Source organism: Rhinatrema bivittatum, chromosome 1 (genome assembly GCF_901001135.1).
Source record: "Rhinatrema bivittatum chromosome 1, aRhiBiv1.1, whole genome shotgun sequence".
Taxonomy (NCBI): Eukaryota; Metazoa; Chordata; class Amphibia; order Gymnophiona; family Rhinatrematidae; genus Rhinatrema; species Rhinatrema bivittatum.
In genome coordinates, this window is record NC_042615.1 from 729358278 (window position 1) to 729373812 (window position 15535).

Here is a 15535-nt window from a genome sequence, read left to right on the forward strand (position 1 = left end):
CTCTGGTCTTAAATGCTGTCTTCCAAATGTCATCAGGTTGGATGCGTACCAAATTGAACGCACCTCTCAGGTCCAGTCTGGAAAAGATTTGTGCCCCTTCGAGTCAATCGAACAGTTTGCTAATGAGGGGTAGCGGGTATCGATCCTTACGAGTTATCGCATTGAGACCCCTGTAATCAATACAGGGACGTAGTCCACCATCCTTTTTCTTCACAAAGAAGAACCCCGCTCCTGCGGGGGAATCAGATGGATGGATAAAGCCATTCTCTAGATTCTTTTTAATATACTCCGATATAGCCTGAGTCTCAGGCGAGGACAACGGATATGTTCTGCCTTTGGGAGGTGTAGTGCCCAGCATAAGTTCAATAGGACAGTTGAACTTGCGTTATGGAGGTAAGGTATCTGCTTTCTGCTTAGAGAACACATCGCTGAAGTCAGAATACTGCGGAGATAACCCGGGAAGGGTAACTGATTTCAAGACAGGTATCACGGGGGATACTGGGTGTAGACAAGTCTTTTGGCATTTGGGGCCCCACTATACCAACTGCAGGGACTGCCTATCGAACTGAGGTTCATGGACCTGGAGCCAGGGTAACCCCAGGATTACCGGATGAGTTGAGCGTTTTAAGATGTAGAAGGATGCCTCTTCCTCATGGAGGGTATCTATAGTGAGATGGATAGCCACAGAGGATGTGGTTAGTGCAGTTAGTATAGCTGTGTTTAAAAAAGGATTGGATAAGTTCTTGGACGAGAAGTCCATTACCTGCTATTAATTAAGTTGACTTAGATAATAACCACCGCTATTACTAGCAACGGTAACATGGAATAGACAGTTTTTGGGTACTTGCCAGGTTCTTATGGCCTGGATTGGCCACTGTTGGAAACAGGATGCTGGGCTTGATGGACCCTTGGTCTAACCCAGTATAGCATGTTCTTATGTTCTTATGTCTGGTGAGTAATGAGACCTGGAAGATGTTCCCCCTGGATGGAGGCAATATGAAGACTCACCTCTAGGGGTTGGAGAGGTATTTTCAAGAGTTTGACAATGCCATCCGTAATGAAGTTACCGCTCGCTCCGGTATCGATGAGAGCAGTGGTCGCAAAGGTGTGGGCCTTGATGTCCAGGGTTACAGGAAGCAAGAGTTGAGGGCCAGAAACAGTTGCGCCCAAGCTCGGGACCCCCGCCGGGCTCAGGCGTTGCAGTTTCCCAGACGGACGGGGCAAAACTGCAGATGATGTCCAAAAGTACCACAGTAAAGGCAGAGCCCCTTTTTACGCCGACGGAGATTTTCGGTCGGAGACAATCGCCCACGATTCACTTCCATTGGTTCTACCATGCAGGAAGGTGATAGTGCAGGAGTCTTTGCTGGAGTACAAGGTGCACTTGAGGGGCGTACTGGAGGAGGGCGTGGAGCCTTTACTTCTAGGCACCTTTGCCGGAGGCGATGATCAATCCTCCCAGCAAGGGAGATCAAGTCTTCTAGAGACTTGGGAGTCTCACGGACAGAGAGCTCATCTTTCAGAGCACAGGAGAGTCCATCTAGGAAGATGGCTTGCAGACAATCTTCTTGCCACCCAAGTTCTGAGGCCAAGGTCCGAAACTCCACTGTGTATTCGGAGAGGGTCCTTGACCCTTGACGGAGGTGGAGTAAGCTATGACTAGAGACAGCCATGCGACCTGGGTCTCCGAAGGTCTGCTTGAAGAGGGCAATGAAGTCAGATAGCTTGGAGAGGATGGGATCAGAACGTTTCCATAAGGGAGAGGCCCATGCCAGAGCCTTCCCTTCCAACCGGGACAGAATGAAGGTGACTTTAGTGATTTCCTTAAAAAACAATGAGGGTTGTAACGCAAACTGCATAAAGCACTGATTAAGGAAGCCACGACAGAAGTGTGGATCCCCATTATACCTGGGGGGGGGGGGTGCAGGAAGTGCCAGAGTTGCTTTAGGAAGCATAGTGGCCGAGAGGCCAACCTGGTTGGCCATTGCTGTATCTTGTAATTGAGAGTGCAGGTCTTCAACCAAAGAGGCCAGCGTCTCTAAAGCTTGATGATGTTGTTTCACTGTGGTGGCCAGTCCTGGTAGGGCCCTGGAGGCAGGAGACTCTGCCGAGTCCATGGCCTTGGCAACCTGTTGCACTCGTGGGTGGACCCTTGTCCCGGGACAGTGAAGGAATGTCTCCTGAAAGGGAACAGGAGGTAATTGCCCTCAGGGGCGGAGCACTGGAGGAGACAGAGGCTGTGAAGAGCTTCACCATTGGAAGCTCTAGGTCCCCTCGGGAGGAGCCCGTAGGGACCCGGGGCACTTGGACTTAGGTGCACCTCACAGGGTCACCTGAGGGAATGAAAGTCCGGCGTGCCTACGGACACAGGGGGAGCGCGATCGGGTTCAAAGCTGGAGGCTGGTTGGAACAAGGAGAACCAGAACAGAGTTGGTGATGACAAAGCAAGGAACAGAGCCAGACTCTGGAGACAAGGTCAGGCAGGCATAGGTCAAGATCCAGAGGTCAGTCCGAGGAATGGTCAGTCAAGCAAGGGTCAGGTACCGGAGGTCAGACGAGGTCAAAGGCAGGCTGAGGTCTTTAAGGCAGGCAGCAGGCAGGCAAGTCAGGAACAGGCTGAGGTCTTTGAGGCAGGCAGCAGGCGGCAGGCAGGCAGGCAGGTCAAGAGCAAGCTGAGGTCAGTACCAGTAAGACAGTCAGAGGGTACTACCTGGGTAGACAGACGAACACAGGAACAAGCAGGACTCAGGAACTAGGATGCAGGACCAAGTCAGGAACAGAACTGGAACAGAAGGATTCTGGAACGAGATTAGGAACAGGCAAGAACAGGAACAGACACAGAAGCAATCTTAGAGCAAACCGACCCAATTGCCAAGGCAAGGAAGCAAGGACAGGAACTTCCTTATATTGAGGGATCAATCAGGGCACGCCGCGGAGCTAAGACCCGCCCTCGGGCCTACATGAGTCCGGGCGGTCCGCGCGCGCGTAGGTGCATGGCTATCATGGCAGAGGACGCCAAGCCTCGGCGTGAGGCCTGGCACTCAGTGGAAGGCCCAGCGACCGCCGTCGTGGGATGCTGGGGCCTAGCAGGGCTATCAACTACCACGAGGGAGGTCGTCCCGGAACCCGCTGTGGAATCATGAAGGTGAGCAGGCCCGTGCGTGGGACGGCCATGGGCGGGCCGCATAACAGTATGGGGGGAAGTAATACAGTCTTCAATTAAATGGTTATAAAGTGCTGAGTTCCTGGAAACGGCCATGTTTTGCACTGGCGCTGTGTCGGGAGGAACACTCAAACAGGTCTCACATCAAATTCAAGGGAGGACAAAACCTTTTGTATTTTTAGTTTCATGGTACATAGGTTCAAATTCAAGGGAGGAAAACACATTTGTGTTTTAATTTTATTTTCATGGTACACATGTTCTTAAGGGAGTAATATAATTGTAAGGAAAAAGTGCAGCAGAATTACCTTTAACTTGTAAGTTATGCTGCATGTGTGTTTTACACTCCACTTTTGTACATTTTTCAATCTTGATACCATCGCGGCAAGTGAACTGAATACTGAGATTGACTGGTACTCGCTAATATGATTGATAGTTCAATCATATTATAATATGATTGAATATAATATTATATTATAATATTATTATATTATTATATTATTATTACATATTATAATATGATATAATATAATATTATAATATATAATCAATCATCATAGTTCAAAAACCATCTAGCCATCCTGCAGATAATATTCCTTCAAATCTCCTGCTTCTCATTCCAAATATGATCGCAAAACCTTTAACAAGTATCATAAATTGCTTTTTAACCCAAGGAAGTTACCCTGACGGTCTAAAAACTGCATCACTCAAACCCCTTCTCAAGAAACACAATCTAGACCCTAATGTACCTTCCAATTTCAGACCCATCTCTAATTTGCCATTTTTAGCCAAAATAACAGAAAAGCTGGTAAACACCCAGCTTTCAGAATACCTGGAAGATCAAAATATCCTATACCCCTCACAATATGGCTTCCGCAAAGCACGCAGCACGGAAACCCTCCTTATCTCACTTACAGATCACATTATAATGGGTCTTGACAAAGGCTACTCCTTTTTATTAATCCTGTTAGACATCTCCGCGGCGTTTGACACCGTCAACCACTCCATTCTCCTGGATCGCCTAACAGACATTGGTATCTCAGGATCTGCCCATAGTTGGTTCAAATCTTTCCTCTACAATAGATCCTTCAAAGTTAAAATCAACAACAAAGAATCGCCATTAACAAAATCCAATTTAGGAGTTCCACAAGGATCTTCCCTTTCCCCAACCCTTTTTAATATTTACCTCCTACCCCTTTGCCAATTGCTATCTGACCTTAATTTAATTCATTATCTGTATGCAGACGATGTACAGATTCTTATTCCTATTACAGAATCTATTTCAAAAGCACTTTCCCACTGGAATAACTGCCTTATTTCTATCACTAACCTCCTCAATAGATTAAATCTGGTCTTTAACTCTTCAAAGACGGAGCTCCTCCTCATTTCAGCAAATGAAGAAAATATTCCCATACCATTCCCTCACAACACATTCATCATTCATAAGCAGGTGAGAGATCTAGGAGTAATTCTCGATAACAGACTAAACCTTAAGAAAATGGTTAATACTACATCCAAAGACTGTTTTTACAGACTCCAGGTTCTGAAACGACTCAAGCCACTTCTTTTTTTCAAAGATTTCAGAACAGTACTCCAGGCGTTGTTATTTTCCAAGATTGACTATTGCAGTGCCCTCCTCATTGGCCTACCCAAATCGACCATTAAACCGCTTCAGATGATTCAAAATGCTGCAGCAAGATTACTGACCAACACCAGCCGCGGAGATCACATTTCACCCATCCTCAGAAACCTACATTGGCTACCTGTAAATTTTAGAATCCTTTACAAAGCAATTACCCTAATACACAAATCCATCCATCACCAACTCCATCTCAGCCTTAAAATACCCTTCAAACTTCATTCCTCCAATAGGCCAATTAGAGATAATCATAAAGGTACTTTGAATTACCCCCCTACTAAAGCCTCACGCCTTTCCTCGACCAAAGACCGAGCTTTTTCAATAGCAGGTCCATCTATTTGGAACAACATTCCTTCAAGCCTCCGACTAGAACCCTGTCTCATTACATTCAGAAAAAAACTTAAGACGTGGCTGTTCCACCAAGCCTTCGATGATCCTCCAGACAATCCTTAGTCTTCTTTATCCACACTTGGACGTAGAAGATTAAAGTCTTACAACCATTCAAACGAAGAACTCTGGCACTTACTGATTAAAGCATCTTTTGCTTTAATCCAAATTCCTTTTGGACTATGCTTCTTTAATTATTTTTTGGCCTTTAACTTCCTTCCAGCTCTTAAGCTTCCCAAGTTTTTTACTCCTTGTTAAATGTAACTTTATCTTATTCTTTTCTCTTGTTAATTACTTTTATTTATTGCTTCTGTTATACCCTTGTTTTATGTAAACCAATCCGATATGGTTTATTTACTATGAAGGTCGGTATAAAAAGTGTTAAATAAATAAATAAATAGTTAGTTAAATAGAAAGGAAGTGAGGTCAAAATGCACTGATATCACACCAGAGGGAAAAGTTATGCTGGAAAGTCAGATGAAAGCAGTATGTATTATGTAATCCATTTGACTTTTTCAGTGGAAGGTATAATACATGTCTTTATGTTTGTAATTTTGAATCTTTTTAGAAACAAGTGACCATACCCTGAGGAAGGATAGTTTCATCCGAAACATGAACTCGAGTTGGGCTACGTGGGTGAACACAGGAGTGTTCTAAGGTTAACAATCAGTATTTATTTATTTATTTATTTTTAATTTTTATATACCGGAATTCCTGTATACATGTATGATTCCAGAATGTATGATTCCAGTATGATTCCAGAATGTTAAGAAACAGATAAGTGAATATTTAATTGCAAGATAAAACTTATAAAAATGATTATATGGGGTTTTATGTGACTCATGATTATATATAAGGCAGAGAATTCATATTTGTGAAAACAATTTTATTGATGGTCATAATCAATTAAATTTAAGTGTATGGAGGATTAGGAATATTATTGTGTATCTCTACATCCTTTCACTCCATAGATGATTCAGAGGAGATTGATATTATTTCTAGTACTAATAATTAATAACCATAATACACAATGAGATAAAAATGCACTAAATGTGATATGGAGTTTATCAGGTGATAAAGTGCCTTGTCCTAGATCTTAAGATAGGATAATGGTGTTATCAGAGGTTTTAGCATTTTTGCCTGTGTTCTGTAAATATATTAATGAGCTTGTAAATGAAGAATGAGTTAATTAGACATTCTGCTGGTATGTATTAAAGTGTGATAAATAGTTCAGGATTTATCACACAAAATGTTTAATGGGGATATTTAATTATTTTATGGATGACTGCACTGTATTACTATAGAGGTCTATATTTAGACACCGTCTAAACTTATCTGGCTACCTTTGGAGGCATATTCAACAACAATTCAGCCACTCTATTGAATATAGCTGGTGATCTTAATTAGTTAGCTGGCTAACTATTGCTGGCTAATTTTAGGACAGCTCTTTGACTCAACCAGACTTAGCCAGCTAAGTCTTCTGGCTACCTCTGAATATTGGAGCTAGCTGGTTAATTTAGCCGGCTAACTCAACTCCTTCCAGTTATACCCCTGGAGCTTCCCATCTTATCTGGCTAACTTTTAGCAACCTATCATATTAGCCAGCTAGCATTTAGCCAAATAAAGGCTGAATATAACCAGATAAGCCATTTAGATGGATAACTATTATGTTATCTATTTAAATGGCTTTTCAATATGACCTCATAAATTTTAATATGGGCTGTCTACTGTCTAGAGAGGTGGTATATAAATGATACATGAGATGAAATGAAACATGCAAGTCAGAAAAACCTCCATACCTGGAGGAAGACATTAAGTGTAGACAGTATAAAATAGAAAAATCCACATCTGACGAAAAAGTAAGTTTGCTTACTGAATATGGATTCTTCATAGACCTCAGAATAAATTAGCCAAATGGACAAGGCTAAACGGACCCTTCTCTCTTAGCTCATAGACCCTTTGCTCTACTGAACATGTGTGGAAATTCCCACGTGGGCATTGCGCCATGAACCCCTCAGTTGATTTAGAACTAACTTTAGCATGGCTAATTCATCCTGCTTTCCATGGAGAACATGATTTATGGTAAGCAAATTTGCTTTCTCCATTGACAAGTAGTGCTAAATTAGCCATGACACATGGGGAGTCCCAAGCTGAAGTTTGCTGTGGATAACTTACTGAAAAACCAACCCACTCTCCACCATGGAGATTAGACTATGGAGTAAAGAGGCTACCCAAAACTGCCCATCCAAATTTATTGTCACTTCTTGATAGATTGTCCAGACAATAATGGGACTTGAAGGTGTGCACTGATAACTAAGTTGCAGCTTGATAGATATGGTTTGTAGATAAATTACTGATACAGCCATGGTTCTCACTTGATGAGCCTTTACTGAGTCTGTAATCTGGAGGCCAGGGAGTGCATAGCAGTGCGTGATACAGTCTGCTAGACATTTGAATAACATCCACTTGGCAAATACTATGTCCAGTTAGTTAGGAGCATAAGAGATGAATTTATTCACAGAAGCATCAAAACCATCAAGGCATAGTGTGAAGAAGGGGTATCATATAGAGGCATGAAAACCTTCAAGATTTAGAGTGTGTGGTGAAGTATCACAAACAGCAAAGAAATATCAAAACCCCTAAGGCATCATAAGAAGGGGAAAGGGAATGAATAATAGTTGTATGAACAGCCCAAAGCAGTGAAGGCACCAAATGAACAGCAAATGCAACACCAACAGTGGTATGAATTCCCCAAAGCATTGCAAAATGGCAAAAATAAATTCATAAAATCTGAACCTCTGCCTCAACGCCTCCAAAACTGAACTCTGTATCATATCAAGCAATCCCTTGACCACCACTGACATCAACTCCCTTCCTCCCAACACATATGAGACCTTGGCGTTATACTGGACAGCCAACTAAACTTCAAAAAGTTCATAAGCTCTGCCATGAAAGAATGCTACCACAAACTTCATACTCCTGCCTGTTAATACCTGCCTCAGATGACAGTTCTGCTTTTGTCCCTGTTACAAAGCAAAAGGGAGATGAACAGGCAGTTGCGGCACATGCTCTCAATTTCAATTCCTTATGGCTTGAACTACCTGCCATTCCCAGCTTTCTGTGGCTAAACAAAGTCCCTTAAGTTTACGGTGTTAGGATTTCACCTATTATACAGCCTTATCTTACCTTCATGCCACCTCTCCACGAGCAAAGGCCCTCAGTATGCCTTATCCCTAGTCTTGTCAAGTTCCTCCTCACTACTTTTGCCATGCCCAAGTCCCAGCCCTAAGTAAACTCTGCCTTGCCAGAAGTTCCTTGTCTTCTCATGGTATCACTTCTACCTTTGTGATCCTACCCTTTTTCTTGTCTTGCCTTGTGGTCTATGGGCTTCTGCCTTCTGTCATGCCTTGCCCTGAGGTCTATGGGCCTTCTGCCTTGCCTTGAAGCCCTCAGGGCTATCTTGCCTTGTTCCCTGTCTTGAGGCCTTTGGCCTATTCTTGTCTATCCTGTCTTGGGGCCTTTGGGTCTATTCTGTCTGTTCCAAGCCTTGCTGCCTTCAAGCTTCTGTGTCCTTTGTTCAGTGTTTCCCTTGTCTAAGTCCTGCTTTAGTCTGCCTTGTTGGTCTTGTTCTGTCTGTTCCAGTATCCTGTCTTGTCTGTACCAGAGTCCTGTCCTTTCCTTGTCTCACCCTAGTCTTGTCTAGTTCCAGGTCTTGTTTAGTATCCAGCCTTGCTTGTCCTGCCTGCCAAGTTTACCTGGTCCAGCTTGCCAAGCTTTGCCTGTCTTGTCCAGCTTGCCAAGCCTTCCCCACCTTGTCTGCCTTGTCCAAGCCTTGTGAATGCACCATTATGATGTACTGCTGCCGCAAAGACCTACTGGCCCCCAGAACCCAAGGGCTCAACCTGTGTGGCAGTGGGCTGACTAAGTGTAAGACTGGTTCTTGGTTTGCTCCAAGTCTTGCCTTGCAATCCCGTGCTGCTCCCCAAGTAGGTTTCCTGGACTCTGGGGCCTGTAACATATGGTAGGACTCCTTTTTTCTCACTGCTACTAGTACTGCTTGTACTTCTGACAGGCTGGGCTGGCTCTACAGCACTAGCCAATCCTCTGCCCTGCCATTTTTCTGCAAGATGCCATTCACTCCTCTCTCCTTTGCTCACAGTGACATGATAGAATTGGAAGTGAATACTTGGAGTTTTGATATCACAATATGCTTTATTGAGGCTGTACCAGCACTCACTAGTACCAATGTAATACTGTCACACACACTCAATGAAGTTGACATAATGAGTTCACATCAGTGCTTAGTAAGCAAAGAGCTGGCTTGTCAAACAGACTTAGCAGCTCTCTAGTGGCACAAACTTTGTCTCTGTCTATCTAGGGCTTCCCTCACAAAATTGGCAAAATTGTCTCTGTCACACATACACAGTGTATATATCTGCACCGCTGACTGACTCCTTTTGCACGCACATGAAAAAGAAAGCGAATAAACTAAGAAGGATAGCAAGGCTGCATTTCTTTTCACTTCATTCTGTCGGTAGTTAATCAGTGCAGTGCACTGTGCAGAGTCGAACACAAACAAACACCAAACAAATCAGTGTTTGCTGCTTCTATATCTCCAGTTCATTACCCTGCTGCAGTGTCTCTGTCTTTCTCCTCATGGTGAATGACATTGTGACTGCAGCAGTGAATATCAGAAAAAGCCCTTTGAAGTACAAACATTTTGTTGCAGTTCTGGCCGTGAGCGCCGCGACCAGACCCTTACCTCCGTGTTTCTGGACCTGTTCCCGCTTTCACCGGCCTAGTTCCTGTCCTGTTCGGCGGCGTCCCGGTGAGGGCTGCGCCGCCGGGAAGCCTTCCATGGATGCCCTGTCTCTAGGCGTGCGCGCGCACCACTTGGGCATTTTTCTAGGCCGTTTCCCACCAGCGGTAACTCCGCCCAAATCCTGACATCAGATGCCGCGGCCTTGATAAGCCGGCCGCGGTCACCCAGTCTTTGCCTTGCAACGGGCTTACCTACAGGATCCCTGTTGCGCTGTGCCCCAGAGCGTCCTGCTTTGCTATCGCTCCGTTCCTGCTTGCCTGCTACAGTACCTGCGTGGTTCCTGCTTGCCAGCTATAGAGCCTGCTTGGTTCCTGCCTGCCAGCTACAGTGCCTGCTTGGTTCCTGCCTGCCAGCTATAGAGCCTGCTTGGTTCCCTCTTGCCAGCTACAGTTCCTGCCTGGTTCCAGTACCCGAGTCTTGCTACAGTTCCTGCCTGGTTCCAGAACCCGAGCCTTGTTACAGTACTGACCTACTGTCCTAGTCTGGTCCCAGTTCCCAGTCCTGACCCACTACCGCCAAAGTCACAGCGGCCGGGCCCCTACGGGCTCCTCCCGGGGGGGGGGCTCCAGCTACCAAGGGTGAAGCCACCTAAGTCCCAGCAGTTGGGCTCCTACGGGCTCCTCCCGGGGGAGTACCAGCATCCAGGGTGAAGAGCACCTCTACGTCCAGCCTGAACATCTGCCTCCCGGCCTGTGGTATACTAGAGACCTTTGAATACCTTTCCCAGTCTCCTGCAGGTCGGCCCAAGGGTCCACTAAACTTACATTCCCTAACAAATTTGTTATTTTTTCTTCTTTTTTTAAAGCTTTTCTTTGACACTAAGAGCTTCAGAAAATTCCAGCTTTCTCAGTGAAATCCATCAGAAAAAAATGGAGTTTCTTTGCACATGCTCATACCTTTCAGTGGGAGGACATCAGCATTACTTGATCTGAGTACCAGTTATAGGCTAGTTAAAAAAAAAGTGTAACCTGGATTGGTTCTCCATCCTGCCTACTTGCCTACTTCTCTTGCCTCAGCTCTGGCCTGGCTTTTACTTCACATTTGTAATTGTTAGTTGCTGTAGATACCAGTTGGTTCCTGCCGCTTTCTTACTATAGCACTTTTCAATGTGGCACAGACTTGAATGGGAAACATAAAAGAATAAAATAAAAATTGTTTAAATTTTGGGCACCCTCCATTTGTTTTAGGGCATCCATAAATGAAACAAAAATGGTCTCATTCATTTTATTTTATCTATTCATTTTCAAGTGAATGCACATCCCTATAGCACAACACATGTCAGGTTTGCCTTCATGTCCCTAGTTGTGATTGATACTTTCTAAATAGTATACCAAGAAAAGCTTTTTGCTTTCAGTTAGATATCCTATATGGTGTTTTGTTTTTTTTGTTTGGTGAGTGCTTCATACTGTTGTTGCATGGACAAAAAAGAAAGTGGTACCAAGCCAATAAATTTTCTATTTGGTGGGAATGTAAATACGGATTTTAAATCCCATGTCTGAAGTGTGCATCGGACTGTTGCCTACACTTATTTATTTCTGTTCTTGATGAGATGCAAGTCTGAAGTAAACTTGTTTTAGGCCTAGTTTGACTGGGTGAGAGATCTGGGTAAACTGGGTAGAGTGTGGGCTGAAGAACCAGAGGGGACTGGGCCAAATGGTCAAACTGGCTATTTCCTTCCTACGTGCACATTTTAAAATCTGCTTTGTTGCACATGTTAAAGCCAATAAATTCCTAAGGAAGATATGTGATTAATGGCTGCTCATTTAACCACTTAAAGTTAGGACCAAACATACGCATGCTAGATGTATTTTAAATATTATGAGTGCACTTGCGTGGACAATTTAAAATGCATGCTCATTTTAAAGTTATTATCCCTGGATATACTTTTTCGTGTAGCAGCAATTTTATTTATTTTATTTAGGGTTTTTATATACCGGCATTCGAGAACGCAGTCCCATCATGCTGGTTCACATTAAAACAAGTGTGCATCGTAAACAAAACTAAAACAATGGTGCGGAAAAAAGGCAGTTACAAATAACAGGGAGATTAGAACTTGGCAGAGAGAGAAGAGAAAGGACAGGTTATTAATTCAAACATGTAACGATAGTGTAAAATAATATAAAATTCAAACAAATAATATAAAATAATATAATATATTATATTAATATATATAATATATAATATATATATATATATATTATATATAATATATATATATTATATATATATATATATATTATATATTGTGATGCAGTACGACCTGGCCCGGGGCAGAAACAGCTGAGACACAGCCGAGCAGAAGCTAGTGGTACCAAACTTAGCCACCGGAGGGCGCTGAGGAAGGTAGCAAAGACTACACTTCCCAGGTTCCCCGAACCAACACCTGACCCCTGGCTGGAGCCTGAGCAGGAACAGGTGGAGGAAATTGGGACTGATCCCTATGACTCAGCATGCTCTATGGAGGCTGAAGAAGAGGGCGTGCCCCCGTGGTGGACCTGGCCACAAAAGCCCGGCTCCTCGGAGTCTCTGGAGGAGGAGATGGAGGTAAGCTGGGGAGAGGAAAGCTCCAGCTGTTCCTCTATGGAGGTGGAATAACCAGGAGGTTGGGGGATGGTAAATCCTGTATTGCTGTATGGATGTATGAGACAGGCGGGAAGGGAATTGTGTTTTAAATGCTGTGTACCCTGGGGCTTGTAAGGACAACCCCGCATTAATATAAGGCTGCAGCCGCTGAGCTACAGCACCACATTAAACTCCTTATTGATTAAGATCCTTTTTCTGTGTACTGCTTGGGAGTGCCAGGACTGGGCCTGGCACTCTGACTAGAGGCTGTGAGGAGTCCATAGCAGCGCTATGCTTGAGCTGTGCAAGGGGACAAGACGTGTCATAGGAGCGAAGCCAGAGGCCTGAAGCCCAGCAAAGCCCCACAGCACGCTGAGCGGAGGGACCTGATCGTGACAATATATATATATATATATATATAATATATTATATATAATATAAAATTCAAACAAGAAGGCAATAGTACGCACATATTCCTGCCCTTCTAAAATTTCACTTACCACACAGAAGCTACTTAAGCAAATAAATGTTGATTTTACATACACAATCCTGGCATACGTTTTTGAAAATGTACACATAAATATTTAAAGAATGAAGTCACAGTCTGGATATCTGGGAATTCTCTACTTTAGAAAAGATAACAGACGACCTGATTTACTAGTCTATTTTTCCCATGAACAAATAGAGGGAAAAAGGCCATTGTAAATCAGGTTCTTATTACCAGATTTGACTGAAGCTAGGCAAAAACAGTAGCTCTGATGGTAAATCATGGAGTGCAAGTTAATAAATCCCTGTGTTTAAAGCTTAATATCATTATCATTTCCTCTCTGTGGGGGAATCTTTCTTCTTTTTGTACAACATAAGTACATACAGTGCAAGGATATCGATGTCACAAGCTTGGAAGTCTGGTGCAGAAGAGAATAATCCTTAGCAGTACTCTATGGATTTTTTTCTTAATAGCACATTAATATCAAAGTAGATGACGGCTGAGAAAGACCATATTAAGCCCCTCACCTCTGATCCGAAGCGACTCTGGTGTAGCCTCTGGCAGCATGCTGTTCCAAGCACCCGGGATAGAATGTCCTGTAAATTTAGACTTCCTTTATAGGTCCCATAGCTGGGACTTTCTGTAGCATTGGCTGGCTGATGCATCACATCCTGCATAAGGATATAAGGAACTCCTTTGCAAACAGCTAGTGCCTCAGCAACAGGTCTCCTAGTGCCCTTGTATTCCAGTGCCTGTTGCTATACTTGTCTCATTCTTGCCTTGTACCTTATTCAGGGTTCTTTGACTTGGTTCCTTGCTTGTCCTAGCCTCCTCTATGCGCTGATCTTTGTCCGGTTTCCTGCCTGTCTGTCCTTGTTCCTAGCCCTGCTTGTTCCCTTCCTTGCTTGTCCTGTTGGTCTTGTCTGTCCTGTTTGTCTCAGACTGACCACCTGACCCCTGACTTCCAGATGTCTGCTGCCTACCCTGATCTCTGGCTTGTTACCCATTCTGCTGTCTGCTGCCTGCCACTACCCTTGCCCTGATTGGACTCTCACTCAGGATTGCCCTAGGTACCTATCTATGTCCTGCCGGCCACCAGAACCCAAGGGCTCAACTGCAGGGGAGGCAGTTGGTATAGGCGAAGCTCCAGCCGGTCCCGCCTACAGGTTTTCCACCAGCTTCCAGTGTGGGCCTAGCGAGCTCGCTCACTAGGTGGAGCCAACCACACTGCAGCCACAAGGATCCACTTCTTTCAACAGTATTACAGAGCAATTGGTCCATTCAGTCTGCTCCGTTATTCCTGTGTTCACAACAAGTATTTATCCCAGCTGACAGCCATGAAAACAAGATTTCTTGACCTCCTTTTCCAGTCAGTTTTGTTTTCTTCCTCCTTGATTCTCTACCCTTCTAGGTTGATAAGCATACTGGATTCCATATTTAATTTAAACACCCATCCATTCATGTTTTATATCTAAACTTTGTAATAATCTAAACAACTGACAAAAGAGGCTTTTGCCTGAAATTCCAGCCTCCTAGTTTCCCCAGCTTTGCTGGACAATATCTAGCCATGGCCAAACTGCTAGCACTAAAACAGTTGATTTCTGAGGCATTGTAGTTTGCTGATACTAACCTGGTCATCCTATGGCCTGCATTCATATGTGCTTCCTTTATTCCGCCATATCTTTCATCCTTATCGCCTTTTTTTTTTTACTGCAATTCTTGAAGAAGTGAAGAACAGCTTGTTTGCAATAATGCAACCTTCCAACTTTGGGCCTCATTTTCAAAAGAGTTACCGCGCGCGATACGGCTGTACCGCCTGCGGTAAATTCGCGAACCGCGATAACAAGCATATATCGCGGTTCGCGAATGCAAATATGGAATAATGTATTCAGGGGGCGGAGTTGGGGCGGGGCAAATGTAAAGTAGGGAGGAGGTATCGCGTGGCGCGAAACCCGCGGCGGTGTTAGCGCGGACGTATCGCGTGGCGCGAATCCTGCGGCGGTGTTAGCGCGGCTCCTAACGCGGCCAATAACTACAACCCTTTCAAATGCGATACAGTCTATCGTGGCGCACAGCGTGCAGCGCGCTAAGAGCGCGTTGAACGAAAATTTGCCAAACCAATCCCCATAGACCTACAAATGTAGAGCTGGCCAATAAAAAGGCCTGTTCTTAGTAGGTGAATCTGCTCCACACATTCACAGTGTATGGGGCAGGTGCACGCCATGACTGACCAGGCCCAACGCAGACACAGACGCCAGGATGTTGGTCGACGTCGCCATCGTTACAGGCATCAGATCTATCTGCCACGAACCTCATTGCTGGGAATGCCAGAGGATGTAGTCATCAGCAGATATCGCCTCAGCACTCGTGCCATCATGGAACTATATGGAGACATACGAGGTGCCCTTGAGGCCCGAACCCGAAGAAGCCGTGCCATCCCCGGCCTGACCAAACTCTTGGCCGCCCTGCATTTCACAG